The 16982-nt window shown below is 43.6% G+C and overlaps 1 protein-coding gene across 1 annotated transcript in view; it reads left to right on the forward strand.

Moving 5' to 3' along the window:
* CLSTN2 (calsyntenin 2) overlaps positions 1-16982 on the forward strand; it is a 734144-nt gene that overhangs the window by 484278 nt on the left and 232884 nt on the right. The window lies entirely within an intron of this gene.

Raw genomic sequence — 16982 nt, forward strand, 5'->3', positions numbered from 1 at the left:
CTGGTGCATTGTCAACAATATAACGCTGAAAGCCTCATACTTACCCGGTGTCCACAATGTGAAAGCGGACCAGCTAAGCAGGCGCTTTGTGCTCACGTACGAGTGGCAGATCCGTGCCGATCTGCTCCGACAAGTATTTCACAAATGGGGGGTTCCCCAAATCAATCTGTTTGCCACTTACAACAACAAGCAGTGGCCTCAGTACTGCTCCAGAGCAGGCATAGGACAGGGATCCTTGGGGGACGCCTTCACGGTGCCATGGAAGGGCCCTCTACTCCATGCGTTCCCTCCCATGACACTCATTCACAAGGTTCTAGAGAAAGCCAGAAGAGAGAGAGCACGCATAATACTTATAGTCCCAACCTGGGACTGAGAACAATGGTTCCCTCTGCTTCTGCGGATGTCATGCCGCCCACCACTCCCCCTACTGGTAGTGCTGGACCTTCTCACGGAGGCTCAGGGGTCCGTAGTGCACCCACATCCTCAAAGACTCTGCCTACAGGCATGGCTAATCCATGGCTCAGCGCCTTAGAGAGAACATGTTCGGAGGGAGTGAAACAAATCTTGGAGTCCAGTCGAAGGACTTCCACCAGAAAGACTTACGCGCAGAACTGGAAACGGTTCATCTCCTGGTGCTCTTCCAAGCAATTGGCTCCTCAGGGCGTCCCTATACCTGCAATTCTAGAATACCAGCTGGAGCTAAAACAAGACAGACTCTCCCTTTCCTCACTAAAGGTCCATCTTGCAGCTCTATCAGCATTTCAACACAAAGAGGAAGGGCCAACCATATTCGCCCATCCTATGGTCACACAGTTCCTAAAGGGGCTGGTAGACCTGTACCCCCCTCAGAAACTGCTATCACCGTCATGGAGTTTGGACTTGGTCCTTCACACGCTGTCGGGACCACCCTTTGAACCATTGGCCACAGTACCCCTCCGGTTACTTACCCTGAAAACAGCCTTCCTTTTCGCTATTACGTTGGCCCACAGGGTGAGTGAACTTGCAGCAATAATGGCAACGCCACCCTGCACAGTATTCTCAAAAGAAGCGGTGATCTTATGATTACCCCCAGCCTTCGTTCCAAAGGTTTGCCTCAGAGTTCCACATTAATGAACCAATAGTATTACCCTCATTTTATCCTAAGCCTCACAACTCCAGCAAAGAGGCGCGGCTGCACCTGCTAGATGTAAGGAGGGTGTTGGCCTTTTACATAGACAGAACTAAGCCCTTCCGGAAAACGGACAGACTCCTGGTGTCTCTCGCACCCAGGTCGAAAGGGGAAGGCCTATCCTCACAAAGAATTTCAAATCACATTGTATCCTGCATAAGACTGTGTTATGAGCTGAGTAAGACCCCTCTGCTAGTTCCGCCCAGGGCTCACTCCACCAGAGCGATGGCAGCATCGACAGCCTTCTTCAAAGGAATCACATTAAAAGACAACTGCAGAGCGGCGACTTGGTCATCTTACGACACCTTTGCCAAGCATTATGCCACGCACTGGGTGTTCGATGAGGATACACACCTATCGACAGCAGTCCTATCAAGGGCAAGCTGCACATAAGCGGACACCCACCTCCTTAATTGGGGTCACTGCTGGGTAGTCACCTACTGTGGAGCACCCACGGGGACCACTCAAAGAAGAAAGAGAAGTTACTCATCTGTGTAGTAACGATGGTTCTTTGAGATGTGTTCCCGTGGGTGCTCCACTACCCACCTGTTCCTCCCCGCTTTGGAGCTCTGTTTTTCGCGTTTTTCAGAAGCATCTGGGGCAGTTGGTCAATGAACTGGCGGGGACTGGATCATGCATGTGACCGAAGGCGCGCGAAGGACCAGCGTGCATCAGCGCATGCGCAACCTGACGGAGACTGCTGAAAATTTTCTGATCTGTGGTGCCGGGGCGAGCCCGACACCTACTGTGGAGCACCCACGGGGACACATCTCGAAGAACCATCGTTACTACACAGGTGAGTAACTTCTCTTTCTGTTGTTCAGAACTCTGAAATAAAAGCATTTTAACTGTAAGTAAATTTTAGTCATGTTTTTCATAAGCACAGTATAGTGAAAGTAAATACAAATAAATATAGCAAATTCAGTATGACTATGTCTACACTACAGAGATCTTTCGAAAGAAGCTCTTCCAGAAGATCTCTTCTGAAAGAGCTTCTTTCCAAAGAGTGCGTCCACACACAAAAAAATGGATCAAAAGACCGATCCGTTCTTTTGAAAGAGAGCATCCACACAGCCCCTGCTCTTTTGAAAGAACGGGCCAGGGATCAAAAAATCGGGTGCCATAAGGACTCCTCTTGCCAAAGAAGGGCCCTGAGGAGCGTCTAAGCATGTTTTCTTTCTAAAGAAGCTTTCGAAAGAAGGCGCTCTTCCTGAAACAGGAGCGCAAGAGTGCTTTCAAAAGGAGTTCTACAGTCTTTCAATTTACTTTCAAAAGAATGCATTTTGCATGTAAACGCTCCACAGGATCTTTCAAAAAAGCCCCCTTCTTTTGAAAAATCTTTCAAAAGAGCTTGCTAGTATAGAGGCAGCCTGTAAGCTTGTACAATGCTACTGTTATTGGTAAATAAAGTCTTCTGAATACATTTTTTGTTTGTTTCTCAATATCTAATCGTTTTTTGTTTAGTGTTTTGCATTGCTAGGTATATCTCACTACTATCCAAAATATTTGAATATCGGGCAACTTCCCAGTCACAGGGCTGCTGGTATAGAAGAGTTTACTATATGAGGCCCTTAAATTGAATCTTATGAAACACATAATTCTAAATAAATATAATTAGGTTGGGGAAATGTAGAGAAGCAGGCACATATTGAATATTTAACATAATTCGAGAACAACACATGTTATCGCGTGATTTAAAAGTGCCACTTTTGGAATGCACGCTGCCTGTGTAGATGGGGGCTTTTTGAAAGGACTCCTCAGACTTCAAAAGCCCTTTCTTCCCTTTTGGTCCTTTTGAAAGGCCCCCATCTACATAGGCAGCGTGTATTCTGAAAGTGACACTTTCGAATTGTGCAGCTGCCATTATGCTAATGAGGCACTGCATATTCATGTCAGCACCTCATTCTGAACTGCCTTATTAACATGCCCCTTCTGAAAGAAGGGGGCTAGAGTCGACATAGCTAATAGATGCTGTTGAGGCAGCTCATCGTGCTTATTTCGATGTTGCTATTTAGAAATAAGGGCTATCCTGCATCTATTTTGAAATACTTATTTCAAAATAGGTGCTATTTCAGCTGAAATGAGTTTTACACATTTTGAAATAACCACCCACTATTTTGAATTTATTTAGAAATAATGTATACATAGTGTAGATGACAGCAAAGTTATTTCAGAATAACAGCAGTTATCTTGAAATAGCTGGCTGTGTAGCCCAAGTGAACTATGAGTGGATCTGAAAACACAATGGCTGTGTCTACACTAGCCCACCTCCTTTCAAAAGGGGGATGCTAATGAGACACTTTGGGATATGCTAATGAGGTGCTGCAATGAATATGCAGCGCCTCATTAGCATGATGACAGCCATGGCACTTTCAGTCACACATGGCTCATCCACACGGGGTCCTATTTGGTTATAGGAATAACGGGATTTTGAAGAGTGCGGGGTCCTTTCAAAAAGGACCCATGTAAATGAGCCACACATGATCGAGGGCGGCACTTTTGAAGTGGCATGGCTGCCATTATGCTAATGAGGTGCTGCATCCCCCTTTCAAAGGGGGATGGCTACTGTAGACGTAACGAATCAGAAAACAACTTGTGCCTCTGTGTGTTTGCAAAGCTAGACTGCAGAATATTGTTATAAAAAGCAACACAAGTGTAATACTTCCAAGGAGAATGTCTCTCTTCTCCTACTAACTGCAGAGACAGGTTCTGTAAGAAATTTCTTTTGGTGTAGAACAACTTGCGTGCCACGTCTCATTAGAAAAGTTCCCATTTATTTCATTGGTCTTTGGAATAAGCTGTGTAATGGGAATGAGTGAACTGAACAGCTGTGTGGAATTCAAACCTTGTTTTTCTAGTATTTGGCTAGATTGGCTAATGATGATAGATAGACCTGTAGACAAGTTTTTAAAGATTTTTTTTTTTTTTATTTTCTCACCCTCTCTCCACTTACAAAATACAACTGCCTGACTTACTATGCATGCATAGTAGTTTAGTCTGGTTATGTACCTCTTTCACGAGGAAAATTCTAATGTGTTTAGTTTTCTGTTTGATGTCATTAGTGGATTCAAGATATCTCAGCTATGGAATTTATATGATACATTACCTTTGCTCCAAATTCACCAATGGGTATGGAATCAGAACCAGTGCATTAAGGATCCTACAAGTATAGGCTAATACTTTGTATAATTTTAGGAGAGGCTGTCACAGTGCATTATCGGTGATACATAGGTAAAGTGTGCCACAAATAGGTTAGCCTATAACAGTGTTTCTTAAACTATGTTCCACAAACTACTCCCAGGCGTGCTGTGACTGTTTGGAAAATATATTTTCTGTTATTAAAACCAGATAAAATGTTACTACTTCATTGCTATGATACCTGATGAAATTAGTTCATTTTCTTTTTGCTGTATATGTTGCTGGCTTTTGTTTTTTTACTTTTTGGTCTGACGAATTTTTAAGAAAATTTTCATAGGTATTCCGCATAAAAAATCTTATTGTTTGGTGTCCCATGGTCTCAAAGGCCACGTCCACACTGCAGTGATCTTTGGAAAGTTGGTCTTCTGGAAGATCTTCTTTCAAAAGAGCACATCCACACACAAAAATGTGGATCGAAAGATCATTCAGCTCTTTTGATAGAGAGCGTCCACACAGCCCCCACTCTTTTGAAAGAACGGGCCAGGGATTGAAAAATCTGGTGCCATTCAGACTGGTCTTTCAAAAAAAAGGGCCTACAGAGCATCAAATATATATATATTTCCCCCAAGGGAAGCTTTCAAAAGGAGATGCTCTTCCTGATGCAGGAGCAGAAGAGGGCTTCCGGAAGGAAAGCCACATTCTTTCCATTTCGGATTGAAAGAATGCATGTTGTATGTGGATGCTCCACGTGTTCTTTCAAAAAAGGGCCCGAGTTTCTGAAAGAACTTGCTAGTGTAGACACAGCCAAAAAATTCAAGAAACACTGACCTAGAAGACTGTTAAAACTTTCACCTTTATATTGAAGATCCAAAGATGAACGGAGGGTCTCCTGTAGAGTAGAACCTCAAAGCTATGAACTCTCCAGGAATGGAGGCTGTAACTCTGAAATACTCATAATGCTGAAGAAAGTGAAGTTTTGGCTCCAGGTCCAGCAACTGATGCTCCAGACCAGGCTTCAGTAGCACCTCGGAGTGAGGTGCTCCTGCTCCACTGGCTGGCCCCAGTATCTTGCTGTAAGTGGCTGTCCTGCATGTAGAGGTGGGGGACAGGAAGTTCAGATACACTGCAAACTCAGTACACGGTGTATGTGTGTGTACTGCTGCCACCGACGTTGTCTTTTCTGGATTCACTTTGCTGTCCAGTTGACTGGTCAGTCAGTAACTCTGGTGTTCATGTTTTTGAGGTTCTACTATAGTAAATTTTATGGAAGATCTCAGGTGATTCAATTTGGGGTTTGACTTGCTCCTATTAAAATTGCTAGCTGTTGCCTCTGACTGTGTGATGTTACCCCTGCTCTGAGGCATGTCTTAAGCTTCCTGCCTAGTGCTTGTTACTTGAGGTTGACTTCCCTTCCTTTTTGCATAGGCTGGCTCCTGGGTTCTTTGGCAAAATACCTGTTGCCTATACTCATGGTGGCTCCTCTTTTTGCTTGGGACAAATGTTGCTGAGCTGTGGGAGAATGACTGACTAATACTGCTCCTCTTGACAAGGAATATGACCTAGTGTACAAGAAACAAAATGCACTAATATAAGCCTCATCTCATGAAATGGCATACCCCAAAATTACAGTATGATAAATAGACTTAAAAGGTTTAGGGTTTTGTTTTTCCTCGATAAATGTCTTATGTCTATTTCATCATATGCATACAAACTGCTGACAAAATATTTGTAGTGATGATAATAAATAGGCAAGATAAGAAAAATGTTTGAGAAGCAATTGGAGTTGGATTTAAACATATTTGTGTTGTATATTTTGGTATGTGAGATTCATAACTTGTTAGAATGGTTACAAAGCGTTAACTTTTTGAATCCTCAGTGCCTAGTGTCATTAAATAACTATAATTTGTCCCCCATAATTTCCTACATCTGTGAACATTTAAATAAATATAATATAAAAACATCATAACTTTGCACAACTATAAACCTTGAAATCAGTAAAATATGGTTTAAAATAAACATCCATGCTATTCATCAACATTGTAAACACGTGAAAAGCAAATTCTGTCAAGTCTAAGTAAAGGACAGGCTTTATTGCTGAGGCTGTAGGGAAGGAAAATATTATGGTTAAGCAAGTGCTTACACGTGAATGCAACAAATTTTCAACGCTTCCAACTGTACCACAATCCCCAGGTCTCTCCCTGACACTTTCCCAGACAGATGGAATATGTAGAATGAGCCCAAAGATGTATGTAACAGTGTTGCAAACATTGGTGGGGTGGGACAGGGTCTTCTCTGGGAATTACAGACAGGGTTCTGCAACAATCCCAAGCCTCCGTTTGAGGGTAATGGGAGCTAGGCAGAGACTCTCTGGGTGTTACGTTCTCCTCTCCAAACTCAATGGATCTGAAAATTACTCCCTTTGTCTCTGAGTTAGGCCACACCAGCGCTCACTCCTTATTGGCCAAGCAAACACCATATAAATCACCCCATCAGAAACTTCCCTGTTGGCTTAAGGAGGCAGTTTGTCTATTTTGACCCTATCTCAGTTTCTAAGCATGTGAGGAAATTATCCAGAGACTCTTGAGCTACTCTGTTTTTTCTCCATAGTGTAGGGTCTCCTCGAAGCTCAGTCCAGCATTCCACAGAGTGGTAAGCTCCAAAGGGAGTTACAGCTATTTTCTTTTTTCTTACACACATACTGGGGACATAGGATGAGAGAGACTGGATGTTAAGGCTCCCCTTCTTCCCAGCCAGAAGGAAGAAATATCTATTAATGAAAATGCCATTAGGCCTCCATACCCCACAGTGCTATGCAGAACAAAAGAGCTGAGATGGAACAGAATAAACACAAATGCTCAAATTACTGAGTTTCATTGTAATTTTGCATCACTTTGTGGAGTGGTGTAAAGAGAATTGGGGAATAACAAAGAATACCACACCCCGCTGGCCCCATCATGCTTTGAGTTCCTGTGCTTTCCACACAAAGGCCTTGTTCCTATGAATCTCTGTGTGACATGTAACAGGCATTTCACAGGTTCTTGCTCTTGGAAGCAAGCCTGAATGTGAATAGACTCTGTGCTCGACAATGTAGAACACTGTAGTTATCTGCACTGAATGGAAAGAAGTGTTATGCCGTCCGTGTGCCTGCTTCCCGAGTATAATGCCTCAGCAGGCAAATGATGCGCTCCCATCTTTGGCCTCATTTCTGGTGGTAGATAGGGGTAACAGCCTTAAATGCAGAGTCAGGTTTCCTGTATTGCTCATCACTTTTTACCTTTGGTGTTTGTATGTAACATTCCACACCTGTGCTGGGAGGAGCAAGCCCGCCCTGGGTTGGTTGGTTGTTTTACCTTGATGTTGGAAAACAAAAAAGGCTGGCTTGTAGCACTTTAAAGACTAACAAAATAATTTATTATGTGATGAGCTTTTGTGGGACAGACCCACTTCTTCAGATCTGGAAAATTCTGATAAATGAAAACTGAGGTGAAGAGACTGTAACAGAAAGATAGAAAAAAAATTAAATAAAAACTGACAAATGAGCTACATAGGGCAGAAGTGGGAGAGGGGGGAAGAAATTTACTCACTGTAACTGCATCTACACTAGGAACTAACTTCGAAGTCAGGCACTACTTCGAAGTAGTCAGCTGAGAATCTACGCACGTTTCCCCTTACTTTGAAGTTAACCTTGAAGTAGGGAACCAAACTTCGAAGTCCTTACTCCATTCCCAGGAACAGAGTAGTGCCCTACTTTGAAGTTTAACTTAGAAGCAGGGTGCGTGTAGACACTCAGCTTCAAAGTTGTACTTTGAAGTTATTTTTGTATTGTAGACACAGCCTAAGTGTCTGTTAAGCTAATTGGGCAGACTGGGATCAGTACGGGTGTCAAAGATGGGGAAACAGTCCTTGTAATGCATAAAGTAATTGATACCTTTGTTGAGACTGAGGTGTAAAGTATCAAACTTGAAAATGAACTCCAATTCAGATGTCTACCTTTGTAATCTGGTGTTAAAGTCTCTTTGCTTTAGAATGTAGGCTTTCAAGTTTTGAATGCTACGGCCTGCTCCATTGAAAACATAGCAGAGGGTCATTGCTGGCACATTACAGCATATATCACATTGGTGGAAGTACAGGAATATGACCCCAATCAAGTAATTGTTGGTCTTTGAAATGCTATAGGGCTGCTTTTTTGGTTTTGTGAAGATACAGGCTAATGTGGCTACTTCTCTGGCTACGTTTACACTAGCCAAAAACTTCGAAATGGCCATGCAAATGGCCATTTTGAAATTTACTAATGAAGCGCTGAAATACATATTCAGTGCCTCATTAGCATGTGGGCGGCCACGGCACTTCGAAATTCACATGGCTCGCCCAGATGGGGCTCCTTTTCGAAAGGACCCCGGCAGCTTTGAACTCCCCTTATTCCCATCTGCTCATAGGAATAAGGGGACTTTGAAGTAGGCGGGGTCCTTTCGAAAAGGAGCCCTGTCTGGACGAGCCGCGCGGCAGCAAGCCGCATCAATTTCTAAGTGCTGCAGCTGCCCACATGCTAATAAGGTGCTGCATATGTATTTCAGCACTTCATTACTAAACTTCGAAATGGCCATTTGCATGGCCATTTCAAAGTTTGTGACTATGGTAGACACGGCCTCTGTGACTTAATTTTAGGTTGCTCCTAAATAGTGTTAAGTTTCACATTTCATCATGAACCTAGTGTGTGTGGTCTTCTGGGCAAATTTGCTCATATGGTTAGTTGTGAACTACAACTACTACTCTGAATATGTGTGTGTGTGTGTGAGAGAGAGAGAGAGATTATCATCCCTAATTCAAACAAGAATTAATTCAGGAATCCTGTTTTTATACAGGACATCAGACTAGATTATCACAATGATCCTTTCTGACTTTATCTATAATTGAGTCATAAAACTTTTTGAATGGTATTTTCTTAATCATTCAACGTTTAATAAATTATTTTTCCAACCATACTAGCAAAAAGAGTTTGTAATTTTAGCATCCCTGTAGGGTATGCCATGCTGCTACTTAAATTTGCAGTTCAGTGTGATTTTGTGGTTTGTGAAAAGGGAATTTAATTAGCGTATTCTTTTCATGACCTTACTCTGTCCATGAGCCTTTAGACACAGAACACTCTTCTGCTCTCTGGCATTGCAGTGGCCAAATTACCTCACTGACATGGATAGTGAAGATTGTCGGTCTTTCCCGTTTGGTGTCCATACAGATCAATGGGAATGATGCAAGGTGCCCAGTCTCCTTAGCTGAAGGTGTTTTCTGAGTGTCCACCTTTTCAGTTCTGAAAAGAAGAATGGGAAAAGCATGAAAGAAAAAGGGCTGGACTTGTGGTACTTTAAATAATCTAAAATGATACATAATTGTTTTATTGTTCTTGTCATATTGACATATACTTCGGCTGCGGGCATGTTCTTTTTGCCTTTCTCATTTGTTTGTTTCCAGGTGTCTTTGTTGGATTTTGAAATATGGGATTTGTACAACAAGGCCCCTTTCAATTTGTTTAGTTTTTGTTTTGTTTTGTGAAGATACAGACTAACACAGCTACCTCCCTGCGGCCTTTCCATTTTTGTTGGTCTAGGGCAGGGATTGGCAACCAAAATAGCAAAAAAAGCTATGTTTTGCAAATTTGGTAAAAACTCAGTAATTCAAGAGCTGGAATGCTTGTGCACGTGAAATAGTCCTTAATAAATAATGTCAGCCCATACATTTTGTAACCCCTATGTTAAGAACAGTGCACACACAATGAATTGTAATGCAACACACATTTACTGCAGGACATTCACAAATTTTTTACGCATTCTTTTTCCAAACAATTTACATGTGTGTGTTTGTACCACTGTCTTCCTAACTTTCACTCCTGAACCTGTTTTAACAAGGCAAATTTTACTTTTAATTTCTGTTTTCTTAAAAAAGCATGTTGCCCTTCACAGCAGGAACGCCGCAAGCTTCCTTTTCCTTTTCAAAATCGAGATTTTATGAGCAACGCGATCAAAACATAGATACAGTATCAGGTCCCACAATGCACTGCATATATTAAAGGGGAAGTTATCCAGTGTTTCGAGATTGCATATCATTTGCTATTTAGATATGAGTTGTTCATTGTTGAGTGTTTAGAAATTCGCTGTTGAGCAAAAATAATCAGGAAGGGTTTTATTTCATTTTGTCGGGCGCCAGAAAGAAGTCCTTAAAGAGCCTCATGTATCTCTGGAGCCACAGGTTGAAGACCCCTGGCCTAGGGCTTGGGAAGCAAGAGTGTCAATATTGCACAGTATTGCAAATATGGCTCAGGGTCTTTGACCTGTAGTTTTTTGCCCATCCCTCTTCCACATGATTCAATTGTGAGAACATGCCCTGTCTTGTGAGTCAGTTTTCTGGGATTCAAGGAACTTGGCTAGCCCAGTGGAATGAGAAGTGAATTGTGATAGATTCAATTCTGGAATGTTTGGCTACAGACAGAACACTAATCTTGGTGTATTGGTCACCCTGACTCAACAATCCAGATCCACCCCTTCAATTGTGCAATGTCTGTCCCAATTATGACATCACTTGTTGTAGCTCTTGGAATGGTCTTGTTATCCACCCACAGATCCACCACCAATAACTGGCTATCATCTAATGAAAGACAGTCATCCCTGAGCACCAAGGAACTGCGGCTAACACGTGAAACATGCATATCCTAATTTCAAAAAGATTTCTCCTGCAACTGTAAAAGTGGGTTGGATATAAACTGCCAAGTGCAAAGTTTGGTGAAACACACAAATTAGACTTGTTGCTTTCCAGTTCAGTTTACAACTAGCTAATTGATACAGAGAGTGTAATGAGCTCATGGTGTGTGTATGACCCTTGCGTCACAGAATCACAGGGCTAGAAGGGAACTCAGGGGGTCATCTAGTGCAGTCCCCTGCTTCAAGCAGGATCAACCCCCACTAGGTCTTCCCAGCCAGGACCTTGTCAAGCTGGGACTTAAAAACCTCGAGGGATGGAGAATCCACCACCTCTCTAGGAAATGCATTCAAATGCTTCACCACCCTCCTGGTGAAGTAGTTTTTCCTAATATCCAACCTACACCTCTCCCTCTTTAACTTCAGACCATTGCTCCTTGTTCTGCCATCTGACACCACTGAGAACAGTTTCTCACCTGCGTCTTAAGAGCTGCCCTTCAGGAAGTTGAAGGCACCCCTCAGTCTTCTTTTCTGAAAACTAAACTAGCCCAAATCCCTCAGCCTATCCTCAGAGGTCTTGTGCTCCAGACCCTTAATCATTTTTGTTGCCCTCCACTGAACCTGCTCCAGCAAATCCACATCCTTTCTATACTGGGGGGGGGGCCCAAAACTGGATGCAATATTTCAGATGTGGCCACACCAGTGTTGAATAGAGGGGAACAACTACTTCTCTAGATCTGCTCGAAATGCTCCTCCAAATGCACCGTAGCATGCCGTTAGCCTTCTTGGCTACAAGGGCACACTGTATACTCGTATCCAGCCTTTCATCTGCCATAACCCCATGTCCCTTTCCATCATACTGCTGCTGAGCCAGTCAGTACCCATCCTATAACAATGCTTGGGATTCTTCTGCCCCAGGTGCAAGACTCCACACTTCTCCTTGTTGAACCACATCAGGTTTCTTTTGGCCCAGTCCTCCAATTTATCCAGGTCACTCTGGATTCTTTCTCTACCCTCCAACGTATCTACCTCTCCCCCTAGTTTTGTGTCATGTGCAAACTTGCTGAGGTGCAATCCAGTCCCTCATCTAGGTCATTAATAGAGAAGTTGAACAGCAGCCCCAGAACCGAGCCTTGCAGCACTCCGCTTGAAACCGACCGCCATCCAGATATTGAGCCATTGACCACTACCTGTTGAGCCCAACCATCAAGCCCGCTTTCTATCCATTTTATAGTCCAAGGATCCGATCCATATTTCCTTAACTTATGGGCAAGAATGTTGTGGGAGACCATATAAAAAGCTTTGCTGAAGTCAAGGTATATCACATCCACTGACTTCTCCCTGTCCACAGGTCCTGTTACCTTGTCATAGAAGCTAATCAGATTGGTCAGGCAGGACTTGCCCCGGTGAATCCATGTTGGCTACTTTTGATCACTTTCCCCTCTTTCAAGTCTCCAAAATGGATTCCTTGAGGATCCACTCCATTATTTTCCCAGGGATTGAGGTAAGGCTGACCAGGCTATAGTTCCCGGGATTGTCCTTTCCTTTTTTAAAGATAGGCACTACATTTGCCTTTTTCCAGTCATCAAGTATCTCCCCCAATCTCCAAGAATCTTCAAAAATAATGGCCAAAGGTTCAGCAATGATATCTGCCAATTGCCTCAGTACTCTTGGGTGCATTAAACCTAGACCGATGGATTTGTGTATATCTAGTTTTTCTAGATGGCTCAAAACTTGTTCCTTCCCCACAGATGGCTGCCTTACACCTTCCCATACTTCATTGTCTAGGACCGTTGCGTGGGAGTTGACTTTGTCCATGAAAACTGAGGCAAAAAAAGCATTGAGTACTTCAGCTTTTCCTACATCATCTGTCACTAGGTTACCCCTATCGTCCAGTAACAGCCTCACACCTTCTCTGATAACCTGTTTATTATAAACATGCCTGTAGAAACCCTTCTCTTCACATCCCGTGCCAGCTGCGGTTCCAATTGTGCTTTCACTTTCCTGATTACTTCCCAGCTTTCTCCAGCTGTATGTTTATACTCCTCCTTAGTCGACTGTCCACGTTTCCATTTCTTGTACGTATCCTTTTTGAGTTTAAGCTGATTAAGGATTTCCCTGTTAAGCAAAGCTGGTTGCCTGCCATGTTTATATTTCTTAATATGCAGCAGGATGGTTTGTTCCTGTGCCTTCAGTAAGATTTCTTTAAAATACGGCCAGTTCTTTTGAACTCTTTTTCCCTTCATCTTCATTTCCCAAGTGATCCTGCTCATCAGTTCTCTCAGGGAGTTGAAGTCTGCCCTTTTGAAATCAAGGGTCTGTATGTTACTGTTTACCCTTCTTTCCTTTGTCTGGATCTTGAAATCTATGATCTCATTGTTGCTGCAGCCCAGGTTTTCACCCACTTCTATTTCTCCTACTAGTTCTTCCCTGTTTCTGAGCAGCAGGTCAAGTTGCGCACAGCCCCTGGTCGGTTCCTTCAGCACTTGTACCAAGAAGTTATCCACAACATTCTCCGAAAACTTCCTGGATTGTCTGTGTGCTGCTGTATTGGTCTCCCAACAAATGTCTGGATGATTAAAGTCTCCCATGAGAACCAGGGCCTGTGATTTGGAAGCTTCAGTTAGCTGCCTGAAGAAAGACTCATCTATCTCGTCTCCCTGATCTCGTGGTCTATAGCAGACACGAACTACAACATCACCTCTGTTACTTCCGCCTCTAAACTTAACCCAAAGACATTCAACTGGATTTTCTCTCTCCTTATCCTGGAGCTCTGAGCAATCGTACTTCTCCCTCACAAAGAGCGCAACTCCTCCTCCTTTTCTCCCGTCTGTCCTTCCTAAACAGTTTATAGCCTTCCATGACCATGCTTCAGTTATGCGAATCGTCCCACCAAGTCTCCGTTATTCCAACAGCCACATACTTCCTTGACTGTGCCAGGGCCTCTAATTCTTCCTGTTTGTTCCCTAGGCTTCTGGTGTTAGTGTACCAAGCATCTTAGAGAAGTGGCTGATTGGCCCACTTTCTCCTCTTCACCCAGGAAACCCACTTGATTGTTCCTGCCTCCTTCCCCACGTACCTCAGGACTTGTGTCACCTTGTCCCAACGACCTAGTTTAAAGCCCTCCTCACTAGGTTTGGCAATGAAGATCATCTTGAAATTATTGGCAGAGGAAGAAACCTTAGAGGAACCTGACGGTGTGTGTGATATGGACAGTGGCAACCTGCCTTAGCATCTGGCAGTTATAGAGCAGTATACAGGGTTAGATCAGTGCTTTTAGACTAAGGAAACTAGCGCTTATTGGTGTGATTGCATCATCACACAGGTGTTGGATAAAGACTAGTGGCTGCAGAACTTTAGGATGCGTAAAGTTGTGTGCTGAGCTGGTCCCCAAATTGTGGTGCAAGGATACAAGAATGTGAGCTTCCCTCTTGGCTGAGAAGTGTGTCACTGTTGCTGAGAGGAAACGAATCACTCCCAGTTTCTGCCAGTCAGTTGCAAATGAGTTTGGAGTGGTGAAGTTTACCCTGGGGGCTGTACAGCTGCAAGTGTGCATTGAAATAACTCACATTCTGCTGTGGAAGACCATGACTCTGGAAAATATCCGTAACTTAGTGGCCGGCTTTGCAGACAAACTACCAACTGTGGTGGTGGGGTCAATATTCCAATTTGAGTGCCAGCACACCTTGCCAGTGAGCACAGCACAAGAAGGGATACGTCCGATGGTACTGCAGGCACTTGAGGGTGTTTCAGAGGCATCAACACTGGGTGGTTTAGAAAGGTGCATGCCACATGCATCTTCAGGAATACCGAGGTGGGGACTTTCTTTCCAGAGCACGCGATTGCAGTGTGGGGTAGGGACAGGTTATGGAAATGCCAAATGTGATCCTGGGAGACCAGGATTTTACCCCTTCCAGCACTGGCTTACGAAACCACGCTCCTGGGCAACAGTAAGGAGCATTTTAACAACAGGCTGAGCATGCTGGTTGAATGCACTTTTGGGACATGGAAGGTGAGATGGAGATGTCTGCATGTCAGCCTAGATCTCAGTGAGGAAAATATTCCTAGAAGCATCACAGCTTGTTGAACTTTGGATAATGTGTGTGAATCTAAAGGAGAATTGTTTGCTCATGGGTGGAGCATGGAAGCAAAGCATTGGATTGCAGAGTTCAAGCAGCCAGACACTAGAACAGTCAGAGGAGCTCACAAAACTGCTCTCAACATCAGGGAGGCTTTGGCAGTGCACTTTGAAACTGAGAGACATTGAAATAAACCACTGTAATGATTGCCTCCAGGCTGTACTCCCCTCTCCATAAGAACAGCCATACTGGGTCAGACCAAAGGTCCATCCAGCCCAGCATCCTGTCTGCCTCCCTGTGTTTTTTTTTTTTTTTTAATTTGGGGTTTGCAACGCATAACCAGAAACATGCCCTTAAAGCCTGCACCTCAGTGATTGGTCTGTGAGACTGCTACACAGCAAATAAAAGTGTAGCACACTTATACAAGCGTGCCTTTATTGATCAGAGACCAGTGAACTAAACCACAGTAAAGGAGGTGCTGGCAAGTTTTACAACTCACAAATGTGTGTCACTCCAGGTATCATAATGAATGCTGGAACAGAGGGTAGAGTGCTTGGGAAAATCAGAATGCCAAGAGGGTTAAATGGAGTTTGAAGGTGTAGAGAGGGAGTTGGTGGACATAGAATTTCGAATCTGCTGTGGAGGGGATGGGAACCCATAATTGCTCGCTGTGCGGCTTCACTAAACACTTGAGCATGTCCATTTCTTCCTCCATTACCCTGATCATGTGTTCTGTGGCCTGCTGGGGGAAGGCCTGGTTGTTCTTGTAGTTCTACATTTCCCTTTCCAAGCATTGTTCCCAACTTCTGCACTCACCTGTTAATTGAATTAGTACGTCAGAAACCAAATCCTCCTTGTTTTTTAAGGTGCTTTCTTACCTGTTTGAGACTCTCCAATGTGGTCCCTGTAATATGCCCCACATTGTAATATGTCACTTACAAACTCCTTTTCCAACATTTCCACTAACTTTCCTGATGACCGTGATAAGGAAGAGATCTCGGTCACTTGCTGCTGAGACTGAACAGACGCCTCTCCCCATGCAAACAGCTGCGCCGTGGTTCCAGTGGGGTGAACATTTCTTGGTATGGCCAGGCAAAGTTCCTTGGAAGATGCCATGAAACCACTCTATGCTGAGCCAGCCCATTGTGGAGGAGGACCCACGATCTGTAAGCATGGCCCTGTCCAGTGTACCTCATGCATTGAATTAAATGCCTCAAACCGTCATATGGATGCAACCAGACTGTCACTATCCTCTCCAGTGAGCCCCCAGAGAAAAGCCAGCCATCAGGAAAAGGGATTTAAATTTCAGTGGATTTTCAAGGAGGCAGGGTAGGCAGCTGGACACCTGGCTGCCAGGTAGCAGAGTTCAAACTGCTGACCCAAGTGGAGGATGGGCAATTGTGCACCACTTTCTGGAGGCCCGAATTGGTGACAGAGCACATTTGTCAACAACCCAGGGGGGAAGAAAAGGAAAAAAATAAATTTCTCATGGGTCTGGAGGGTTTTGTTGATGAGAGAGGCCATTTTTCTGGGGAAAAAAGTCACATTGCAGTGTGAATGCTCAATTTTGTCAATAAAAGGAATTTTTTCTCAACAAAACTTGGCAGTGTGGACAAAGTCAACATCTTTATTTCCAGATTACTATCCCAGAGCTTCTGCTGGAACAGGGTGATTCTATGGAGAAATTTTCAGCTGTGAGACTGCTACTTTTTTCCTTCCCTTCTGAAAAACTCTTAGCATTTTCTTCCCCTTCTGATATTTTTTTCAGAAGCAGATGTCATAAGGACACTGCTTGCCTTTCACCGACATCTGGGCATGCAAAGTCAGTTTTTTTACACATCAATTAGCATGGTTTTTGATGCATTTTAAATGATTTGAGTATTCCACCTTCCTCTTTCTTGAGATTGTTGG

This window comes from Carettochelys insculpta, chromosome 10 (assembly GCF_033958435.1).
Source record: "Carettochelys insculpta isolate YL-2023 chromosome 10, ASM3395843v1, whole genome shotgun sequence".
NCBI classification, from domain to species: Eukaryota; Metazoa; Chordata; order Testudines; family Carettochelyidae; genus Carettochelys; species Carettochelys insculpta.